General features: G+C 45.8%; 1 long non-coding RNA gene across 1 annotated transcript; it reads left to right on the top strand.

Annotated features, from left to right (window-relative positions):
- The first annotated feature begins 17,026 nt into the window (after positions 1–17,026).
- Positions 17,027–18,326, top strand: LOC125617641. Its single transcript, XR_007348726.1, has 2 exons — positions 17,027–17,472; positions 17,716–18,326. It is a non-coding gene; the product is annotated as an uncharacterized LOC125617641 (long non-coding RNA).
- Positions 18,327–23,973: the final 5,647 nt, after the last annotated feature.

The raw sequence follows: 23,973 nt of genomic DNA, 5'->3' as shown, positions 1-23,973 counted from the left end.
CCCCAAATCGTGTGTGAGGCGATATCCATGTTTATTTGCTGAACTTTGTCACTTTGCACGTGAACTTCAAGACTTCAAGTTGTACTTGATAGAATTCATATGATTTTATCTGCCAATTTTGAAAATAAAGGCAGCAGATACACTGAAAAAGTTGATCCATTTGGTTTTCTTGATGGAACACAACATGATGAGTGCTTAATCCTTATTTTTAAAAGTCATTAGAAAGCAAGCACAATGCTATGGCAAGACTAAATCATGAATAATAGGGTTCTTTAAGTTTGGTTAGGGCTAAGCATGCCCCCACAAACCCCTCTGAGTCCTCTCCTGACACCCGTCCTCAGGATACCCCGTAGGAAGCCCAATGTGCTGGGATGATGTCACAGAAGAACGAAGTTCCCAGTTCCGGGGGGTAGAAAGCCAAGGCTGTGGGGGTCTACCATGGAGTACTGGCACAGAAGGTGTCTTTTGCCATCTCCCTTGCTCTGGAGTGGACAGATTGGGGGAGCGTGGCCTGCCCTAGACGTTGCTCCTATCGTGGGAAGTGCTGTGGCACCAGGGTAACGTCTGCCGTGGAGTAGGCCTCTTCAGCAGAGGGATTGGCTGTGTGTCTGGGCAAGACCCAGACTTCTCTGCCCCGACTGCAGAACACTGGGAGGTTTAGTCTGGAGTGCTCTGGGTTTGAGAGAGAGGACAGGCCAAGGAGAGGGTCCTGAGCAGTGGAGGTGGTCCAAGGCAGGCACTGTCCAGGTGCCTAGGACAAGGCGAAGTCTTGGAGGACACTGAGCCCAGTGTTGTTGGATAACACCAGGACAGGCAGCCTTGTGGGGTTGCCTTTATCTAAAATATCCAAGTAAATGAGAGAAATCAGAGGTATTTGTGATAGCTCCACTCTGTTATTTGCTTTGTTTGCTTTCCACTACGCATAGATACACCGGAACTTTATTGAGGTCCCTGTGCCTCACATTAAGCACACAGCATGGAAGCCAAGCGACCCCACCAATGCAGCTGGAAAGTTGTGATATGGGTGCAGGGTGAAGTGCTGGAGGTTGATGTTGTGGGCTCTTTTAAAGTCCACTCTGGAGAGCTGGTTGGCAATGCGTGGGTAAGCAGGCGGGTGTGAGAGACAATGGCGGGGCTGCAGGAGGGCTTCCAGAGGAGCTCAGGGAAGCTCACAGACCTACCAGAGTTCACCAAGGATGGGTGTTTCCATCCTGCTTTGCAACTCACTGCTCTTGCACATTTGGCACAGGGGTGCAGGGGTTTGGCTTCACTACAGCTGGGTGCATGATCCAACAGTGTTAGTCTGCCTTCCCTGGGGGGCAGAGGACCAGGACAAGGGGTTCAGGGGGATGATCTCAAACCTCCCAGGGTCACTTTATTACATAGGTGAACTTTCTGTCCAGGCTGTGTTCGCAAATCCATTTTATATTCGTGTTATTTCAACAGTCATGGTGAAGACTTGTCTATAAAAGGCTAACTTCGTCTATAGACTCCTAAACATGTCCCGAAAGCAGCATCTTCCCTCAGGAAGAAATTGCTCCCCGGGCATTGCACTGCCCAATTAGGCAGGTTTCAGTGTTCTTCAGTGCTGAAGTCTTCAGAGCAGGGAGGGTCACTGGGTAGACACAGCTGTATTTATCACACTTCTCTGTGTACATTTATGGTGCCAAATAAATGCTAAATAATCATTATGGAGATTTCTGTCCTCCCAGAAGTCTCCTCCAAGGGCCACAGAGGGAGATAGACAGGTGGTCATTCCACTTGCTGTAGTCTGTGTATTTTGAGCAGACTAGAAATGGTCTAGGTTGATAATAATGCACATGTGTGTTGCTTATGCCAACATGCATTTCTGGAATTGGTAGGATGGCATTTATGAGACCCAGTGGGTTCTGACAACCCTTTAGGATGTTGGCTACATGATATACATTTGTCTTTATGTTCTTCTGTGGTCCTTAGGGTGACAGACACTTCACACAAGTACAAGATCTGTGTTTGGGTGTACCTACATAATTGAATTACTTTATAAAATCTTAACTATAAAGCTCTCATAAATTTATTTCAGAACATTATGAAAATCTGAGCATCAAAATCCAAAGTCAATTCCACAGATAAATAAGTAAGTGAAGAAATAAACAAATAAGGAGGCAGGGTGAGGTCGTCCTCATAGTAGAATATCCCTGGTAGTACAGAGACAGTGCTGGATTGGAACATTAGCATTTTGTATCCATCAAAATAAAAATTGAATCAGACAAGAATCATCAATGGATGACAAATCTAGAGGGGGATTTTGATGAGGAGCATCAAAGCATCTGCCACAACCTGCCTATTCATTTCAAAACAATAACACTATGGGGGAGAAATTGGATGGCACCTTGATCGAGTGATCAAAATCAACATCACTGATGAGGAACAGATGGACTCCGTGAGCTTCCAGATGTGATTCCCGGGGAAGGACATGGCACCGCCTCTGTGGCATTCTGGCTGAGAGCACATGTCCAGAATCCAATCGTGATGAAACAGACAAGCTTGTCAGGAGGGGCCTTCTGCTAAGAAGAAGAGGAGGGACACTGCGTTTCCCAAAAGTGCCCCAGTAGTCAAGGGAAAAGGCTCAGGAGGGATCCAGATCCAAGGAGACCAGAGACACAAGAAAATGAAATATGCCACCCGATCCTAGATTGGACCGGCCTTGGATGGAACTGACACTATAAAGGACATGCCTGGGTCAACTGCAAAACTCAAATACAGATGGTAGGTTGGATGGGAGTACTGTGTTAGTAATTTGCTGGAACGATAAGTATATGGCGGTTATGTGAGCAGAGTTTCCCATTGTTAACACACCCTGGGATAGTTAAGGTACACCCTACACTAAATGTACCCACTTTCACGTGTCTCTCTTCGCATACATACGGGCACCCTCCTTTGCTTCATTTTCTGCCATTCTATTGCCAACCTATAAAACCTGAATTAAGTATGTACTTGACTTTTTTATCTGTTGTTTTTATATATACCTGACAGTAGGGTGTATTTTGAGTATTATACATACACGGGGGGCAACCCATTATAATTTTGATCCCTTTCTTGTGAACATGAGGTGGAGTCACCCTGGTCGTGTATTCAAACATGAGCATAGGAAAGTTATATCCACTTTGTTATCCTGTCTACATGATTGACTTTTAAGGAATATAGGAAATAATTGCAGGAGTAGAGTCCTGAGAGAAAAGTAGCATTTCCCTTTCAAGTACTATTATCATGGCTGAATAGTTATTTTAAGAGAGATTTTAAAATTCATCTGTGTTTTGCTTCCATTTTCCATTATTATTATTATTATTATTATTATTATTATTATTATTATTATTTTGTTTTCTGAATCCTGCCTGGGAGGAGAACACCCCAACACCAGCCCAAGCTCCAGCTCCCAGGGTTGCCCTGGCTGCACCGGGTAGGAAATGCGCATGGGCAGCTCCCAGGGGTCTGCGAACTGGGTTCCAGACTCTGTTTCCCACGCCTTTGCAGTTTCCTTCTTACCTCCGGCTTTCTCTGTTCCCCAGCGTTCTGGTGACTTCATCCCAGCCTGGGAATCACGAAATGATCAAATGATGTCACCCCACAGGCTTTGTGGTCCCCCTGTGCACCCGCCTGGCCCAGCCACACAGGGACTAGGGGAGAGTCACTTTGAGGCCTGACACTGACTGACCCCTCCCGAGTAGCTCAAGTCAGAGACCCTGGATGCGGGCAAAATGCACCCTCGCTTCTTTCCTTTGTGTTCACCCGAATGCAATCTCCCACCCTCTGCAGAATGAGGGCTGAGAGGTTCTGTCGGGGTCAGCCCTAGAGAGGGAACAGGACGACTAGTGGGTTAACAAGGAGACACAGCACGCTCGTGTGTCTGGAGTGAGGAGACTCTGAGCACATCCACAGATGGTGTGGGTAGCGGAAGTCCCAGTGGCTAGTTGGAGCGATTCATGCGCTAATGTGAACAGAGCTTTTGATTTCATGCTTTAAAATAAAACGACCCCAATATAATTACCAAAGCTTATTAATTTATTTGTTCTGGGTCAGTAACCCTTTGCTGCCTTCAGGGGCTTTTTTACATAAGGACCCTGAGGATTAGAGCTTTCTATTTGGAATTCTTCGACTCTTTCCCAGAAGTAGGAAGAAATAACCAACAAATTGCTTATTTTAATCATGGTACTCTATTAGGAACCACCTGATACCCAATTTTTTTTTTAAATTAGCTTAATGTTATGAAAGAAGTAGCATCAAAACTATGCGGGCTAACTCATGGGCTCCCACCTCCATCAGGTGGTGCTTTGTAAAATGACAGAGCAGGGCCCACAGGAAAACAGTCACAGAAGATCCTCACCCCCTATCCCAAGTACAGCGCAAAAAAGAGCGTAGAAGTGGAAAGACTCAAGAAGCGTATCCAAATGTTATTCATATACAGAGAAAGCACTATTATTTTTCCTCATAATTACAGAAATTGGAAACTCAAATGATAAAAATATGTTTTTATTTCCTAGAGTAAACTTTGATACAAGAATTTTAGAGAGTGAGGGAAGGGGTTTTCTAAATAAAATCCTGAAAACTTATATCCTACAACTAGAAATAGAGTTCTTGGAGGTAACAATAGGATTGATTTCTCTTTCTTGCTGCCTTTAAAAAAGGTAGGTGTATCCATTAAAATGTGAAAATGGGGTTGGGTATGCTAGCGTTACTATAGTCATCCCAGAAACTTGGGAATCTGAGGCAGGAGGATCACAGGTTTGAGGTTAGCCTTAGCAACTTAGCCAGAAACTGTTTCAAAATAAAAGACAAAAAGGTTAGAGGATGTAGTTCAGTGGTAAAGTGCCCTGAGTTCAATCCCCAGTATCTCCCCACCCCCCACAAAGCACAAATGGGTAGCGACTCTGTTGAATTCAGTCTCTTTACTGTATGCAGATGTGGTTGTAAATTGTCAATTTTTCTTCCTAAAATTTATATTGATATAGTCTCAAATCAACTCCTGAGGCCATATTTATGTAAAAGCTTATTTAAGCTTAGTTTACAAGCATACATGAAAAATGAATAAGCAATATTTAACCATGTGGGTTTGACTTTTCATGCTACTAGAGTATGTGCAACATTACTGACCATACATGTGAATTTTTATAAAGAAATCTGCATACATTTTATCGGGTGAGGGTTTGGAAGAGTGGTTCTTCTCTTGGAAAGTTTATGCTCTGTCTTCTACATGGATAAGGGAACAGGTCGCCTATGCCTCCCTCCCTTACAAATTCATCCCCTGGGATGAACTTAGAGTTGCTTTTCCACACATGCTTTTTCTGGAATGTTCCTTTATATCCATCTAAAAGGCATGTTGAGCATCTCTCTGGGGCCCTGGACACTTGGATAGAGAGAGAAACACCACGTGTGCTTCCTTCCAGGGCCTCACAATCTGGGGACGGGATGACAGAAGATACAGGGTGGAGACTGCAGGATGGCCTCCTGAGCAGCCAGCTGGGTGCAGAGCCAGGCTGAGCTGTGTCTCTGAGGAAGCTCTTTCAGTCCCCAGGGGCCCTCTCATGCCCTGCCTCATCAGCCTCCTGCTCCCACCAGCAGATCTAGCGACTCTGCAAAGGTTCTGACCCTTGGGGAATAGGGCTTGAGAATGTCTCCGATACTGCCAGAGTTCCTTTGTGTTATGGATTTTAGTAGAGGAATGAGAGCAGCTTCTATCATGTCCATCTTGGAAGCAGTGTTTCTCCTGCAGTCCAGTTCCAGGTACCCAAAGGGCAATCGGTAACTTCAACAGGAAAAGGACTCAAGAAAATATACTGAGACTGTTTACCATCTCCCATAATATACCATAGCAGCAGGCCTAGAGAACCGTGTCCTTTCCAGGGATCTAGTGTGAAAAAGCCTCTCTTAAGTCAAATGACTGCTTTCTCTTTTACTGGATCTGGGCTGTGAGACATGATGGCAACACATCCCTTTCATTAAGTGGAAGTTGATATACTTGTTTATGCGGCAAAAATGATCCCATAAAGAGTTTTTATGTCATAACATCCTAGTCAAATTTGGCAGCTCCTCCAGGAATTGTCAACTAAAGAGTTAGAAGAGACTACTGCACTGTTTCCAGAACTTGCCTAACCCTTAGAACTGCCTGGTGTGCTCATTAACTCTGAAACTAACTGCCCCCCTCCAGACCTACTATGCCCAAACAACGAGAAAAGGGCCTGTGAGCCTACCTTTTAAAGCTTTTTCCTTGTAGTTACTTGCAGACTGACAAGCAGCAGTTACCAAGATATAATACAGAGGGGTCCTTTATCTCTGTCTCCCAGCTTTCCCCATAAAAGCATCTTACCTAACTATGGTAAAATTGACCTCAGTACAACCCACTGACCTTAACCAGATTCCACCAACAAGTGTGTGTGTGTGTGTGTGCGTGTGCGTGTGTGCACGCGCATGTGCGTGCGTGCATGCACACACATGCACATGTATGCAATTTCATCATGTTGTAATCTGTGTATCCACCACCCCGTGAAGACTGAGCACTCTCCTCACCACTGGGCTCTCCTACCTTCCTTGGCCACATTCACCCCTGTCTTCTCCACCTTTTGCCAATCATTAACCTGTTTTCCACTTTTTAATTTTGTCATTTCAAAGGTATTCTATGAATGGAGTAATGCACTATGTGATTTGTTGGGATTTTCACTTTTTACTCAGCCTAAGTCCCTGGAGGGTCTCCCAGTTGTTCTGTGTGCTAATAGCTCATTCCCTTGTATTGCGGGGTAATATTCTATGGTATGGATGCACCCAGCTTGTGTAGCTGCTCACCTGGTGACCGATGTCCCCATCTCTTCCAGTCTAGGGCTCTTAAAAATGACATTTGTGTACAGATGCTTGTGTGACCACAGGTTTCTATTTCTCTGAGATGAATACCCTGTGCACTTGCCTGGTCATACCTTATTTGCATATTTAGCATTTTAAAAAACTGTCAATCTGTTTTCTGGAGGGTCTGTGGCTGTTTACTTTCCCACCAGCAGTGTACGAGTGATTTAGCTTCTCTGCCTTCTTTCCAACAGTTAGCGTTCTTAATATTTTTTGGTTTTTTGCCATTATGAGAGGTATGAAGTGATATCTCATTTCAGGTTTAATTTGCATTTCCCTAACGGCAAATGATATTGAAAATCTTTCCATTTGTTTATTAACCATCTGTATTTTCTCTTCTGTGAAATGTCTTTCACCCCTGGTCTAATTGGATTGTTTATTTATCCATTTTATTGTTGAGGTTTGAGAGTTCTTTATTCTAGATAGCAATTCTTTGTAGAATATGCAATTAGCAATTTTTTTACAGGTCTGAAGCATGACTTATAATCCTTTTAATAAAGTCTTTCATAGAGCAAGAGTTTTATTTTTAATCAGGTCCAGATTGACAAAATTTTATTTTAGTACTTGTATTTTTGGTGTCGAGGCAAATACCTTGTCTAGTATTAGATCCTGAAAAAAATTTCATAGTTCTTTTCTAAAATTTTCATAGTGTTTCTCCTTATAGTGAAAGCACAAAATCCACTTTAAATTAATTTTGGTGAGATGGGTACTGGGGATTGAATCCAGGGGCACTTAACCACAGAGCCATATCCCCAGTCTTTTTTTTTTTTTTTTTTAATTTGAGACAGGGTAAATTGCTAAATTGCTTAGGGCCTTACTAAGTCACTAAGGCTGGCTTTGAACTTGGGATCATCCTGCCTCAGGCTTCTGAGCTGTTGGGATTACAGGTATGCACCTCCATGTCCTGTTTAAGTTAAATTTTTTCAGTTGTGAGGTTTTGGTGTACTAAACAACTTTGGCAGGCTGTTTGCAGAAGCCATGAACTTTGGGTGGACCTGGGGAGAGCTGGCCTTCACACCCGGGGCCGGGGGTGACTCCTCTGAGTCCCTTCCACAGCACTGTTCTCAGCACACAGAACCTGCACATTTTTTAAAGTTCATGCCTAAGAGTAGTCCTCCTCTGAAGAAAATGTTGTTGTAGTTTTAATTTTGGTTTCTGTGTGACTGTTCTTAGAATGTAAGACGTGGTTGACTTTTGCGGGTTGATCATGTGTCCTGTCTCTTAAAGTCTGATAATTGGTAGATTCCTTTAGATTTTGTATGTAGACATTTGTCATCTGCAAATAGGGACAGTTTACTCTTGTCCTTTCCATCAGAGTGGCTTCTCTTTCTCTTTCTTGAATAATTTTACTGGCTAGAATTTCCAGTCCTCTGTTGAATACAAGTTGTGAGCACAACATCTTTCCTGGCAAGTGTCATTAAGGAGGTGTCACCTACAGGTTGTCATTTATGTAAGCAAATGCTCTTCATCCAGATGAGGATGTCTCTTTATTCTTAGTTTCTTAGAGGTTTGTTTCTTTTTTAAGTCATGCATGGGTGTCATGCATGGGTGTTAGCTTTTGTCAGATGCTTCTTCTCTGTCCCTGAAATCATCATTTCCTTCTTTATTCTACTGCCACGGTAAGTTATACTTCACGATCTTTGATTGTTGAGCTAGTCTTGCACATCTGGAATAAATCCACTCGCTCATAGTGTCTAATTGTGTTTACATATTGCTGAATTTGGTTTGCTCAAATCTGTATTTCTCACAAATTCTCTTTGGTAACTTCTGTGATCAGGTCACATCAGGAAATAGTAGGGTGTCTTGTGTGTGTGTGTTGCAGTCCTGGTCTCTGCCTGGTGGCACAAGCCTACTTGGTAGCAAACAGAGGCCTCCTAGATTCAGGCTAGAAGGTTTGGTTGTGTCAATTCTTCCTTTGTAGCAATATTGCCCACAACCACCCAGCACCAGCTTTGTCCAGGCTCTTACTTCATCCTGTGTCCATCAGATGACCATTCAGAAGTCACAGCCAAAAAAGGATAAGTTGGGAGATTATAAATTAAACCTTTTGCTTTAATTCTGCACTGTATTTTCATTGGGTAATTTAGTGAGTCAAAAATGAATGATTTGTTGGATCTCAAGTGACACTGTTGTTTTCTCTGAGGATTGTGAAGCTGAATTAGATACAGATCAACCCCTGTCTCTATTCTTGTATTAGTTAACTTATTCACACAGTCACAAGCATTGTGAACCCATAGTGTGCCAAGAACGCCTGAGGACGCTGGGTTACAGCAGTATAGAAATCAACACGCATGTTCTCACGGAACTGCCATGTGGAGTAGTGTGTGCATGTGACGGGAGCTGGCCTTTAGTGGCTGTGGTACATGTGTACTTGACTGTTCAGACTGCAACACACCATTTTAAATGTAACCAGAGGAGTAGTGTCTGGTGACTCTGAAAGCTTGGTGTATGAAAAACTGCATTCAGTTTAGAGTTGAACTTCTTGGGAAAGATGTCTTTTGAGTTAACGCTTGAAGGTATTTGATGCAGTTAGATGTGCAGAAAGGGTCTTGGCGATGAGGGAGGGGGCACTGCAGCCTGAGGGGCACCGTGAAGAACGTGGGGGAGGATTGGGGGAAGATGAGAAGCAGGACAAGTGCAGAACTGAGCTCAGGAAGGGGCTGTGGAAACCAGGCTGGAGAGGGTTAAGCCACACAGTGCAAACTTCACATTCACTGTCCAAAGCTTTGGTTAGACTTTCCTTTTGAGGTTGGGAGAGGTTGAAGCAGGAGGCTGGTGTGATCAGATTCATGTGTGAATTGCCTGGCAACGTGGGGGTAGACCTGTGTGGTCATGACAGGGGTCAAAGGGAGGAGGGCTTCAGGGACTCTCAGAGTTCCAGCAGAGTGGTGCCTCCAGAACTGAGGAAGGGAAGGGCAGAGACAGAGAGGGAGGGGGAAGGGGAAGGGGAGGGGGAGGGAGGGGAGGGGAGGGGAGGGAGGGAGAGNGGGAGAGAGGGAGGGAGAGAGAAGGGGGGAGAGGGAGGGGGAGGGAGAGAGGTGTGAGGGTGAAAATACATCATGACTTAGCAAGGAGTTGGTGGAACTGAGGAAGGGCAGCTCCAAGGTCTCTGGCTCCATCAAGGGAGTAATTAATAAATTAATTAAAGCATCTTCAGAAGGCACAAGTCCCCTGCTGCCAGGTGATGAGCAGGGACCTGTGCCTCTGCGGCGGGGGCCGGCAGGTCTGCCTGACACCTGAGCAGCCCCACAAAATAAAAACCAACACACAGATAAATAAAAAAGCAAGTGAATAAATGTGCACTTTAAAAATCGACCTTCTTGAAGTGCTACATTCTACTTTGATCACATTATTTCCCTGAGGAAGGGACGTTGTCACTGCAAAGGCCCAAACCTGGTGATTTGCTGCAGTCTGGCTGGGCACAAAATAACGAGCCGCCACACAGCCTTGTAGGTTCAAAGCAGGAACTCCTTTATTCTCCGCACTCCCCCAAACGCCACGCCACCAACGGGGCCTTCTTCTCCGGACACACCACACACCAACCGGAAATCCCGCCTCCGGCACTTCCCCAACCAATGGGAACTTTCCGGGAATCCCCACGAGAACTCCAAAGTAGTAGGCCGAGTGGGACAGCAGGGGTCTAATATACAACCAAATCAATCCAGCATCATCCTAATGGCTTGCCTTTCAACCAGTGCTATTGGCAAAATGCCAGGGGCCCTTCGGACTGGGCTATGGCTCTCAGCAGTGATTTGCCAGCTTCTTTATCTAGTTGGCCCCTTTGGTGTCCCTGTGCAGAAACGCCCTCGCTGCTCTGGAGCGGCCGGTTTCCCTGTCCTAGCTCATGCTCGGTCTCCTGCTGGCCTTGGCAGATCCTCCTCTGAACTCAGGAATGGTCTGTCTCTTCTCCTCTTCTCTGTGAAATCCCTACTCTTTTGAGAAGGCCCAACGCAAAATCCTCTGCTCGGCCTGTCCCAGGATCCAAGTCTGAGATCTCTTCCTCTGTGGGATTCTGATTTCAGCTCCAGCTGCAATCTATGTCACTTGGAGTCTGCTGTGGTTTGCACCCCGGCTGGGCAGTGGCCCTGAAGGCAGGCTGGCACCTCAAGGTCGCGTGGAGCCCTGGGCCTGGTCTTTGGTGTAAAGGTGCCTCACCAGCACTTGCTCTTCAGGAGGATGCCAGTCTCAGTCCTCAGCCTTCCCAGTCTCTGAAGGCGTCAGATCCCAGCCTGTCCCCAACCCCCAGAGACAGTTTTCAAGGGTTTGCTCATGGTCTCTTCACTAGTGTTGTTTCCCAGTCAGGAGCAGAAAATAGCAGGCCCTTCCCGAGCTCCCAAGAGTCTCTGCAAGAAGCCCAGAGAAGCAGAAGGACCTCTGCTTTAGCTCCATTCACATGGAGTAGCATCTTGCCGGAGCAGAATCAACCAGCAGGCTGGCCGTGGGCATCGCCATGTGCATCAGGCCAGCCCACGTCAGGAGGCGCCAGTCCCCTGCTGCCAGGTGATGAGGGTAGGGGGGCTGGTGCTAGCTCTCTCTCATGTCTTTTAATTTTTGTTCGTTTGTTTGTTTTCACTTTGTGAAACCTGGGGAATTTCTTGTTCAGGCCCATAGGCAGTTGCTGGATCCTAGCCTGGCATCTGGCCGATGGTCTGAGCTAATCAAGAGAGCTCAGGAGGTGGCAGAGCTCATTAGTGTGTGGCATGCTCATCTCTCACTGTTCTGGGCCCGGAGCGCTGGCTGTTTTTGTGCATTCTTGAGCGAGTTTGTGTCAATGAGGAGGTCCCTGTCCGTGAGCTCACAAGGATTGGAAGTGAGGTTGACAGTGGCTGTTTTTGTGGAGCGGGTGACGATAGCGACTCTTGCTCTTACAGTTCAGATCCTCTGAGAAGCTGCAGCAAGTGGCTCACATGCACACAGTTTCCTGGGGGTGCCTGTGGAGGATACAGGGGACACAGCCAGGCTAACCTGGACCACAGGTGGGGTTCACATCTGTCCAAGCAAAGTGACGCACGAGGGGGCATCCGGTGGGAGAGCTTCAGCTGGCGGCATGGTTTAAGCAAGCCCGTGCCCGGCTGCTGGTGAATCCTGGAGCAAAGGCTGGGCATCAGAGGACCCCTCTCCTGCAGTGCAGGGGACACATGGCCTGTGCATGATCACCAGGGGTCTGAAGGTGCAGCCTCTGGGGGCAATCCCTCACCTGGGCCCCCGCGTGGGCTCTCGTGAAGGGGTCTGGAGTGGGCACCTGGAGGGGGCCTGGAGCCCTCAGGGTGCTTATCTGAGGAGATGCCACACAGGGCTCTGCTGTGTGTCTCTCTGAAGGGAGAGGGGAATGTGACCACTGACACCCGCACAGAGAGCTCGAGTCTTGAGACAGCATCTGTCCTCATGGCCCCGCTCCCTGAGCTGCCACCCAAGTCCTTTCCCACGGCTGCTATGACAAAATTCTGCAAAATGGAGGCTTAAAGCCACAGTACTTCCCTCAGGTCATGGAGACCAGTAGTCTGAAATCCAGATGTGGACTGAGCCATGCTTCCTCCAAAGCATCCAGGGGTGGATCCTTTCACCTGTGCCAGGCCTGGTGGCCCTGGACATTCCTGGCTGGTGGCCATACTACTCCAGTCTCTGCACCTATCTTCATACATGTCTGTGTCTGACTCTTTGCTTCTCATCAGGACACCAGTCACATTGGATGAGGACTCACTGAATGACCTCATCTTAGACCTTGTTTCAATTAAGGCCACTTCTCTGGTATCAGGACATTAATGTTTTTTAAAAAGACACCCTCAACCCACAACCAGGGCATACCATTCTGCACCATTTCAGACCTTGGCAATCACTCCTCCTTGGGATGGTTGCTACATGTGTCTGCTCACAGTTCCAACTGGACAAGAGAACACCCAAAGACAGCCAAAGAGGTCCTGAGGTCCTGTGGGCATTCCTGCTTGTCCCCACTGTGGAAGAGCAAGATCGATCCTCTAGTCACAGTGGTGACTTTGCCTCCCACCTGCTGGTCCTCAGACATAAGGAGTCAGGAGAATCCACAGTCAGTGATTCAATGAACTCTGTCCTGTTTCCCTTGGCAAAGGCACTGGACTCCATCTCGCAGCCCCCAGGTTGCAGGATGGGAAGCAAACTCTCGTAGGGTCATGGGTGGTGACATGAGCAGGTCCATTGGTTCTTCTATGCCTACTGGGAATAAACCCCCCATGAGAGGGCTCCAGTAGACTGTGCTGGTTGGCCACCACATCCCACAGAGAGCTCCCTCCAAGCTGGCTGTGCCAGGAGGGACCTCTGTGGTGTGTCCCACTGGGATATGCTAGTTCTCACTAGTGGTAGGGGCAAAGACTGTGAGCTTTGGGATTTCTGGGGTTCTGCGGAGCTGAGGTGCTCAGGGGTCCACCCAGATGTCTGCATCCTGCTGTGGAGATCCTCTAGGTTTTTCCCACTAAGATGTGCCCCCCTAGCATAGCACCTGACTTGACTGACTCACCCAGCCTTCTGCTGCAGGGCTAGTCTGCAGCTGCCAGAGAAGCCCGCGGCCCTCAGGCTGCACTCGCACTGTGTTGGCTCCCGCCTTCTCATTCTCCTGCTTTAGAGCATCCGCGCTGCCGACTACAAAGCAGCCAATCCCGCAGTCTGTGTAAGTACTCTCCCTTCCATGTTCCCCGATGCCCGACTCATCCCACATGCAAGGGCCTTTCCCCGGGTACCCACAGTGAGGCTTCCAGCCGCTGGGCTGCCACCTGGAGCCAGGGACTGTGCACACCACAGACCATCCCCCAGCTTGAATCTTCCTGTCCAGACCCAAGTGACTCACTCTCTAGACCCCAACTTTCCACTAGTTGGTCAGGTGGCTGCTGGTGCCATCTGTGGCAGTCTAAAAGTCAAAAAGCAGATGGCAAAAGAGAATTATATAATCATATCACAATAAAATAATACCAATATTATATATCACTATATATTTTATCTATCTATCTATCTCTCTCTATATATATATATATAGTGATCTTCAATCTATTTTAATGTACTTGTTTCAATTTTGTTGGAAGATATACAGAATTGTAAACTGTGGCTGAAGTGTGAAGTCAGGGGGCGTCCCCCTGAGTGGGGAAGGACCTGTTCCAGGCCCCACCCCATGGTTGGTGGGTATTGTCTTCTCCCTGTGTTTCTTCATATCAGCTTCTCTGTATCAGTCTGCTCCAAGTCCCTTTTTCTATAAGAACACAAGTCAGAGTGGATTAGGGTCTACCCTAAGAATTATTTTAACTTGATTAACCCTGTGAAGACCAGGTCTCCAAATGCGGCCCCATTTTGGACTACGGTGGAAGGAAAAGAAAGACTTCTCAGCTCATGGCAGCCAGGAAGCAGTAATGGAGACCGCGGAGCCAGGGACAAGATACAATCCCCAGGCTACCTGACCCCAGTGACCTACTTCCTTCTGCCATGTCCTACTCGCCTGTAGTTATCACCTAGTAGTCTGTTCCAAATTTTAATCTATCAGCTGAGTTAATCCACTGATAAGGTCACAGCTCTCAAATCTTATCATCTCCGCATGTTGCTACACTGGAGATCATGTTTCCAACACCTGAGCTTTTCAGGGACAGTTCATAGTCACACAATAACATGGTCTCAAAGTAGAAATAGAAAGGGCTGAAGACAGCTCAGCGGTGGAGCACCCCTGGATTGATTCCAGTACTGACAAATAAACACATGACTAGATAAATAAATAAAAGACGTTTTCAGGACATGCGCCTGTAGATGAAGAGGAGGAAGGAAGCAGGAGGAGTTGGGGAACAAAGTTCTGGGCAGGATTTTGAATGGGACTTTCCTATTTCAGAATATCAGCCTGAGCGCCAGAGGAGGACACAAGGGACAATAGACACTCCCTCATTCCACAGAGAGGAGCTAAACTTGGATGGAGGGCTGACAGAAGGAAAATGCTCTGTGAGCCTCACCCTGAGCTGCCTGCATGAGTGCAAGCAGACGCATCCAGGGTTCAGTGGGAGAGGCGGGGTGTGAGTGTGAACAGACGAATTTTCCCTCTTTATTTTACTGCATATAGAGTAAGCATATTAGTAAATCTTGTTAGTAAGTAAATCTTTCTAAACCTTGTGCAAGCTGAATGCAAGAGGGAAGGGAAGACAGGCACCAAGTGAACATCCATAAAACTCGGGAACCTTGGAGAGAAGGGGCAGAATCTACACATCTGGGATGTGGGGGGGTTTGCTTAGGCCACCTCAGCCACCAGGCCGGGGACTTGGCAGAACTCCTGTGGGGCTACAGCAGGTCCACCAGGGTGAGAGGGATACAGAAATGAGCTCTTGCTTTTCACCTCTAGATCCGCAGGTAAGAGTCTGGCTGGAATCGACCCTGAACACAGAAGGAGAGGGAGGATGGCAGGCCCGGGGCAGGGGGGAGATGGACAGCCTTCCCTGGCCGAGTGCACATGGCAGCAGCTGGCTGGTGTGGAGGCTTTGGGAGACACACACTCGAGAGGACCACCTGCCGGAGGGAGGGTCCCAGGTGAGAGCCTGGAGCGCATGGCCGGGGGGAAGGACAAGTGTCTCCTGGGAGTGCACTTCCGGGACCGGAGCATGTCCCGTGGAGGTGGTTGAAGTGGCCTCCAGAGCTCCCAGGGGTCCTCTGAAGAACTTCCCATTGTGTGAATGTCAGATCCAAGTGCCCTGAATGCCAATTATGTACTCATCTCTCAGCCAAACCTTGAACTGCTCAAGAAACTAAAGTTCTGATCTAAACTGGAATGCACACTTGAACATGCAAAAACTAAACTGTCCCAACAATCTGGAAGTAAAAAGTGGTGGGGTCTGCCCCACCCAAGACCCGCAGTGAGGACCCATGGTGCACAAATGAAGAGCCACGGGGGTCATCAGGCCATGCCGTGTTGGCGGGTCTTCTAGCCAAGCTCCTGGAGACATCATTTAGGCCAAGCACCATGCACCCACACGGTGCATTCTTCTCTGTTCCCCAAGTCCATTGCCTCCAGACCTGCGCGTCCAAGACGACGTCCTGTCCTCTCCGAAGTCTTTCCCCCTTCCCTTCTCTCTCGTTCTTCCCACTCTTTCACCTACGCCGAGCTGTTGGAAAACACCACAGAATTACCACCTCCGCGCTGTAGGGCTTGGTCTTCTGTGAGTAGGGTTATGTGTTTTAAGGTCCCTGGGCCCTGGATGTTGTGTCACCCATGGAGAACAGAGTGCTCAGGCTCAGCTGACAGCTGTCGGGGAAGTAAGTAAGGGAAAGGGCCAGAGGCAGTGGACAAGGTCCCAGGAGTTAGCACCTGGCTCCCACAGACCAGGTGGCAGAAGCCAATGAGAAGGGGCCCTTGACAGCCACACGTGCACAGATGTGTCCTCACCCGCTGGCCCTGGCTTTTATAGGAATAGTTGTTTGAGCAACTCAAAGCCCGCATTATCAGATTGCTTACTACCTATTTTTTGATAGAATGGATATAAAACTTATCAGACACAAATTTTTAGTGTCCTTTCAGGAGTTCAAGGTAGCGCTGCGTCCACTACGAGAGGAGCGTACACTGAGGCCTCTCCTTGTGCTCAGCATGGGCGAGCAGATTGCCCAGCGGACACCTTGGAGCCCCTCCCACAGCCAGGTGACAATAGGCTGGAGAACCCTGGACAGGGGTTGGCCTGTCACTGCTCTTGCCCCAGAGCTCCAAGTCCTCTGCAGTCTTCCTGCCCTCCTCCCCTCCTCCTTCTGAGACAGCCCGTCTGGAAGCCTCCTCTCTCCTGTGAACGGGGAGCGTTTCCAGAAGCAGGGCCTTACTTCTTGTGAAAACTTTGTTGGTCTCCTCTCCTGTCATCTCTCAGGGTGTCCCTCTCCTGCGTGTGGGAGACCAGGAGCGCAGGGCTGGACGGAGTTCTGAGTGTGGTGGACATTTGCTTCCCAGAGGCCCTCACTGGCTCTCGGGGTCTCCCCAGCTTAGTCCTCTCCGCTTCTGTCCACCCAACACCAAAGCCCAGCACAGCCAAACTGGCTTCGTTCCCTCTGGTTCTTGCCCTTTCCTTTCAAGTCTTTTCTACTTTTTATGCTACATAATAAAGTGTCGGAGGCGGCGTTGCCATGGCAGCAGCGTGCTGTGGGCCTCTGAGCATTTGAGCTCTGCACTTTGAGAACGGAGCTGGCCTCCGAGCTGGAGGGGAGGACGGGAGCAGGGAAGGCAGGCCAGGCCCGAAAATGCATTCGCGGTGACATCAGTGCCTTTCCCACAGAGCCATTGACACGGGGGCCCACAGGGCCCATTCACTGCCCCAAAGCCGCTCTCCAGGCCCTGGGAGCCACCTCCCTCTTCCTGAATGCCGTTTTTGTTGGGAAACAGTGGAGCGTTTCTGAAGGCCTGCATAAATGACTGCGTAATTCACTGCAGTTGCCAGGAAGTCTGAGCCACTTGTGAGCCAACAATAGTGAACTTTATCTCCCGCCCCAAGCTGGAAGTTCCAGCTGTAGGTCCCGAATTCTAATGAGGGCCCTACTCATGCCTCTGAGGTTAGGGTGATATTTTACCCATCTTTTCTTTTTCTTTTTCTTTTTTAACCAACACACTGTCATTGCTGCTACTGAGAACCGGAGGTGAGTCCTGAGGGCTGCGGTGAGCTGGGGGCGTGTGTGTGAATGAAAATCAGAGGAAGGAAGGCAGAGGATGGTTTTCCTGGTAGCTTGACGGGTTTGCTATTTCATAGAAGACGGAACTGACCTAGAAGAGTGAAAAGAAAGACTTCACTCTGACCCGTAAATCCCTGAACCAGAACGATAACTTTAGGAAATTTTCCATGTTTTAAACACTGCTTCTCTTGTCTTTTTTTTTTTTTTTAGCTGAAACCTCGGCAGCCAAGGCTGGTGATGTGCTTGGCATGAGCATGGGGCCGTTAGTTCCCTGGTGTATAGGGAAATGCCTGGCTCACTGCTTAGCAATCGCCTATCTCAGGCCAATTCTGCCTTTAAAACTGGTTCTCAGCTAGCTGAACTAGAAGTCAACGCGCCACCTTGTCGGCCCAAGGACACACCCCAAAGTGCCAGCAGAGAAGGTCAAGAATTCTAATCCCCTGGGTGACCCCAGAAGGAAGGATTCTAGTGGCTGGTCACTGTGATGACAGACAGACACTATGAAGAACTTCCCATGTGGGCTCTCATACCCATGGCCCCAGTTGCTCTCCAGGATGTCCCTCAGAGGTGACTAGCATTTCAACCACACCTACACCAGTGTCTGGGGACCCACTGTGGCCTTTGTAGTTGGCACAGCTCTGTTTCTCCAGCTCCTAAGGTCTGTTTCAGGTTTCTCACGATCTTCTTGAATAGGAGCCCCTCATCAAGATCAGAGGTCTCCTGAGGGTGGGGGGTGGGACGGCATGTGCCTGACAGCTTGACCTCCTTGTCCATCCTTCCATGAAAATATACCAAATAAAACATCAGGAGTCATGCGTTCAGCTTCCTAGACGTCAGAGGATATCGCGATCTATAAACTCCCTGCAGGTAGAGAAATAAACCAGTTTCAACAGAGCTCCTGCCCCCATCTCTGCAAGGTCCTGGGAATGAAAGTAGGGTTGGCAAGGTGTAAAGAGAAGACAGGACGAGGATGACTTAGGTAGAGACTCTCATGAGAAATCTAACAGGAAATGCTGAAGGACTGGTGAGAGTAGAGGGTAAGGCAAAGGACTTGGAGTGTGAACAGGACTGGAGGAGGTGGCCCCGGGGTGTGCTATGTGGAGTAGAGTTGTATGAATGAGGAAAGGGTGGTACCTGTGGAACCACACTAGCCAGGAGAAAGAAGGAAACAGGAGGGGCTAAGAGGTCTGCAGGGGTGAAGGAGTAGTACACACGCCAGCCAGGCCATTCTTCTCTCTATGCGGCCACCACCTCCCTTCACTAAGAAAACCATCCACCAGCAGACGGGTGTTCAGCATTGCACTGTCTGCTACAAGTCCCACCCAAGCAATGACGGCTGATGATGCAGTGATCCAAACAGGCATCACACGCATGCCGTCACTGTCAGAGAATAGAAAATAGAGCACACAGAAGACGCAAAGACTCAGAGAAAAACTCCAAAACAAAAGAAACAAAAGGAAGTTGTAATGAGATAACCGAAACTGAGGGGAAAGATTCAAGCAAGCATTTGAAGATAAGGAAACACCTTAGATACAAAGTTTAAAAATCAAAAACCATAGGAAACACACAAAAAAGAAATGAAACAAGGATCAATGGAATTCAGGGGAAAAGTGGAAGGAAATGATACCTATGACATAGATACATGGTACTGTGCATTAATAGATAAAAGCAGTTTTTAAAATAATGAAAGACAAAACCCAATAGCTAACTTAACCATGGAAAATAGAAGCAAAATTTTGCAAAATAAAAAATGGAAAGGAGTAAATTACTATAGAGAGAAAGTTAAATCCTAGAAGAAGACTCGTACATATGTGTGCAAAGGCATTTATAAAGCCTGAAGGAGTGGCTAATTTCCTAGTAGAATACAGTTTTCCAAAGTTAACCTTAATGGAAGCTCAAACAATTTCCACAGAAGAAACAGAAACGTATATTGGGTTCTATGCCTCAAGACACCAAGTAGTGTCAGAGGGAATGTTTGCAGAGCTTCAGAGAATAGCTCCAATGCTACAAAACTTGTTTTAGAGTTTAGAAAATGAAGAAAAGCTCCTGAATTCTTTTTGTGAAGAATTAATACCATTAATGGATAAGCTTGATAAAGGTAGCACAATATAAGAAATCAGAGTGAAACTGCACTTACTAATAGTAATGGTAAAATCCACAGTTCACCATGACCATTTGTGGTTTTATACCAGAATTCAAGGATAGTTCAGGATTAGGGAGTCTTATTAATATATTTCATCATATAATTAGATCTAAAGAGAAAAATCATGTGACTATTTCCAGTGTTGCAGAAAATAGCCATTGACAAAATCCAACTCCATTCTTTATAAAAATTCTTAAAAAAATAGGACTGGAAATTCAAGACTTTAATAAATATATTCTTAAGAAAAAGATTATTAAGAAAATTCTGGAATTCTGGCTATTGAGATGTAGTTCAATTCCAGAATCAATTTTAACCAAGAAACACTAGAGCTATTCCTATTGAGGTCAGGAAGAAGACAAGGACTCCTGCTACCATAACTCCTACTTCAGATTGTTCTGTGAGTATTGGCCAATGTAATTGGACTAGAGAAAAGGATTAAAGGAAAATAAATATAATTTTCTTCAGGTGACAGGATGGTGTGCCTGGAGAACTCCAGAGGATGTATGATAAAACTCAGTTAACTGAAAAAAAAAAATAATCAATTAGGATATAAAATTTAAATGCAAAATCAATAGATTTTATATTTACCAATAAACAATTAGAAGATATTACAAATGAAAAATCCCAATTAAAGTGCAATAAGTGATAAAATACACAAAGTTAACTCAAAAAGAATTGCTTAAACTCAATCTCAAATAAATCATAAGGCACCCCAGAAAGACCCAATAGGGGATGTAAGTATTTAAATATCATCAGCATGAAATCTCCCCCAAGTTAATTTGTAAACTGAGTTCATTCTTAGTTAAAACACACACACACACACACACACACATACAGCTTTCTTCCTATAGTAGACAAGTTGAAGTTCAGTGAAAAGGAAGAAGTAGTATACAATAAAATATACTATAAGTATCTATGATTAAAACAGAATGAAAGAGTTTATGGAAGAAGAAACAAGTGGAATGGAACAAAGAATCCAGAAAGAGAATCAACTACATATTAAAATTCAGTATAATATGAAGGTGGTATGTCACATCATTGGGGGCCAAGATGGACTTCTCGATAAATGATACTGGAGTAACTAGGTAGTCATTGGGAAAAAGATAAAATTAGATCTATTCCCTTCCTTCATGTAAGAAAGGATTTCTAAAAAAAATTCAAAATCCATACATAATAAATGCAAAGACTGAGTTAGCATATATTGGGAAAAATCCAGCTCTTGCATAGTAGATAAAACCATAAATAAAGTCAAGAGATAAATGACAAACTGAGAACAAACTGAGAACAATGCAGATGAAGTGCTATACACTATATCTATAAATATCTATCTATATACGCATATGTGAGTGTGTGTGTGTATATATAGATAGATAGATAGATAGATATAGATATATACACACACATACATACAAAATACATTTATGCAATGGAGAGAAAAATGACCAAAAAGCTTATAGAAAAATAGATGCAAGTTACTCACAGATAGCAAATCCAGAAAAGAGATTTTAAAATGACTTATTTATTTGCAAAAGATGTTTAACTTCCCTTTTAATAAGAGAAATAAAAATTAAAGATACGATAAATACTATTTCTTACCCATCCATTTTGATAAAATATGGAAGCTGGACAGTTTAATCTGTTGGCGAAGCTATCTGGAAACATGGATGCCCTGCTGGTGGGAGTTCAAATGGCCCAGCTCCTGTGGCAGGAATATAGCACTTTCTAACATTTATGTATATGGTTGTTATTCAACCTGGACATCCAGTTCTAGAAATATATTCTGAAGATATATCCCCAATAATACAAAAATGGTGCATAGTTATTAGTTGCAGCAATATTTATAATTGTAAAATGTTGGTGGCTACCTGGCTACCTGCACACGAGGACCTGATTTATAAATTGCTGGGCATACGTGCAGTGGAATGCTGTGGAGCTGGGGGAGAAGGAGATGGAGCTCGAGACAGAGCAGTGGTGATGTTTGGAATGTGCTGTTATGTGAAAAAGCAAATTGTGAGAAAGGAGAAAATAATGGAGACAATCTGCATATATTTTAAACCTTGAAACACATTGACTAAATCAGATCCCGATGAAGCTGGTCAACTCCTTTGATAGGGAAGAGTTGGAAGGAAGGGAAACGGAATGGATAAGATTTGTATAGTCATGGAGTTGAGGTTTATGTGTTAAAACTGGGTATATTTCAGATAATCCCCAAACTAAGATGGGCATAAGGAGGAGACAGGACTAAAAGGAAACTGAAGCAAACAGATGAGTAACAGCCACACTGAAGTGTCGGGGGGAGATCTCAGTGACTTAGGAACAGGGTTGATGCTGTACCCTGCGTCTTGGGCACAGGTGGGAGAGAGCTGCAAGCCAGCCTTCTTTTCTGTCAGAATTTGGGTTGTGAGAGCCAACTGAGGAGCTGCTTCAGGTCTAGTGCAGTAACTGAGCTCACGTGAATGGGTGAAGAATGCATATCCACCAGAAGATGCTATCTTCACACCCCAAGCTTTTAAATCTGTTTTTGTGCTATATTTCTTCTACGTACCTATTCATCTACTTCCCTATCTTCCTGTATATCTGCCCAGTTGACATGGGCCTTGCCACCAAAGGAATCCAGCAAAATTATAAACCCACCCAATCTTTTGCTCCAAAGCAGAGCAGCCCTGTAGACAACCTTACCCGCTGCCTTCAGAAGTGCATTGGTCAGTTTTACTGACCCTGACTCACTTGTGAAAGGAATCTCTGTTGACTGATATCTTTTTTAGGATCTCAAAATCCTGGAGGTGAATTTTCTCAATCTCTTTTCTAAAGTGTTGGAAAGGATGATCTGTCCCTGAAAGGTGAACCTTAAGCAAAGCCTGGTGTCTCTGTCTACCTGGAACACACCCGAGTGTAAGCAAGAGGCCAGAGTCTGCCTTCAGGGCCTGGGACCTGAAGTGTGCAGAGGTTCCAGCCCAGAGACTCGGCTTCTGGCTACAGGTCCAGGGTCACAGCTCACCACAGAGGAGAGAGCTCCTAAGAGTCAGAACAGCTGGTTTTTGAGAGAAGCTTTTTCTGGATAACTGGGCATTGCCCAAAGTGTCCTCTTTAATAGTTAAGTCAGTTCTAGAAATCCCTGTGAGGAAGTCTGAGCCAAGGGCTCTCCAGACTCCATGGAGAAGTCCAGAGGATGGCCACTGTTTGAAACCAAAGAGGTGTCGACCTTTGATCTCCTCTTGGAGTGAAAAGTACTGACTCATCTCCCTCTTACAGAGGTCGACTAATGAATCATGACCAAATTAAGAATCCTTTTTATTTTGCCCTCCACAATTACCAGGCAGCATCTGCTCTATTTCATCCTGTTTAAGGCTTTGAGTGTGTGTGTGTGTGTGTGTGTGTGTGTGAGAGAGAGAGAGAGAGAGAGAGAGAGAGAGAGAGAGAGAGAGAGGTGCATGGGAGCATTCATGGTGAATGGTTAGTCACTGCCAAAGCATTATCAGACCCAACGTCAAGTACTGAATGTCCCTGACCAGCTCTTCCTACGGAGGCTCTGCTCTTAAACTGGTGCACCTCCCTGGCAAAGAGATCTAAACCATTTTTAATGGGAAATCCTAGGCGTGTGTGTAGAAGAGCTTATACAAAGTTTCATTCAGTGTGTGCCACACAGGACACACGCTACAAATGCCACATTTCCCCTGGAAATACTGGTGTGTTTGTTGTTAATTTTTCTTCTTCTCTGATGCACACCATCACGTTTGCATTAGAGACTGCTTACACCGATATGAATGGGCTGGTTTGTGTTCACTTACTTAACAACAAGGGAGAAAATTCTTCAGGTTAGAAAAGAGAAAAAAATTAAAAATTATAATCTGTGCTAAGAAACATCCTGCCTTGTACCTCTAATGGGAGGGCTGGTTAAAGAGGGAAGTATTAAAATTCATTTGTGCCCAGAGGTGATTTTATTCTAGCTCTTGATGTCTTGCAGCTTCAACCTGGATATCCCAGAGCTTTGCCTCCCATTATTAAGTGGTGTTTTAAATTTGTTTTGTGATTTTAAAAAACTTTCTTTCAAGTTCTTTTTTCCTAGTTTCCTTCACTTAAAAAAAAAAAACTTGGTTGAATTTTTCCCTTTGTTACTTATCGTTCTGCCTTTAAATCTCATCATAGAAAACAAGTTCTTAATAATATCTACTATAAGCATAAATGAAATCATCATAAACAAGTTCAATGTATTCAGTTCTGCTTTCTCCCTAAGAAAAATCCTTCTCCAATATTAATGGACACCATGAAGTTGCAAAATGAAGATCTGTGGAACATGCACACTCATGGATACGTGCGGGTGCATG

Source organism: Marmota marmota, unplaced genomic scaffold (genome assembly GCF_001458135.2).
Source record: "Marmota marmota marmota unplaced genomic scaffold, marMar, whole genome shotgun sequence".
Classification (NCBI taxonomy): domain Eukaryota; kingdom Metazoa; phylum Chordata; class Mammalia; order Rodentia; family Sciuridae; genus Marmota; species Marmota marmota.
This window is presented reverse-complemented; position numbering and strand designations above follow the sequence as displayed.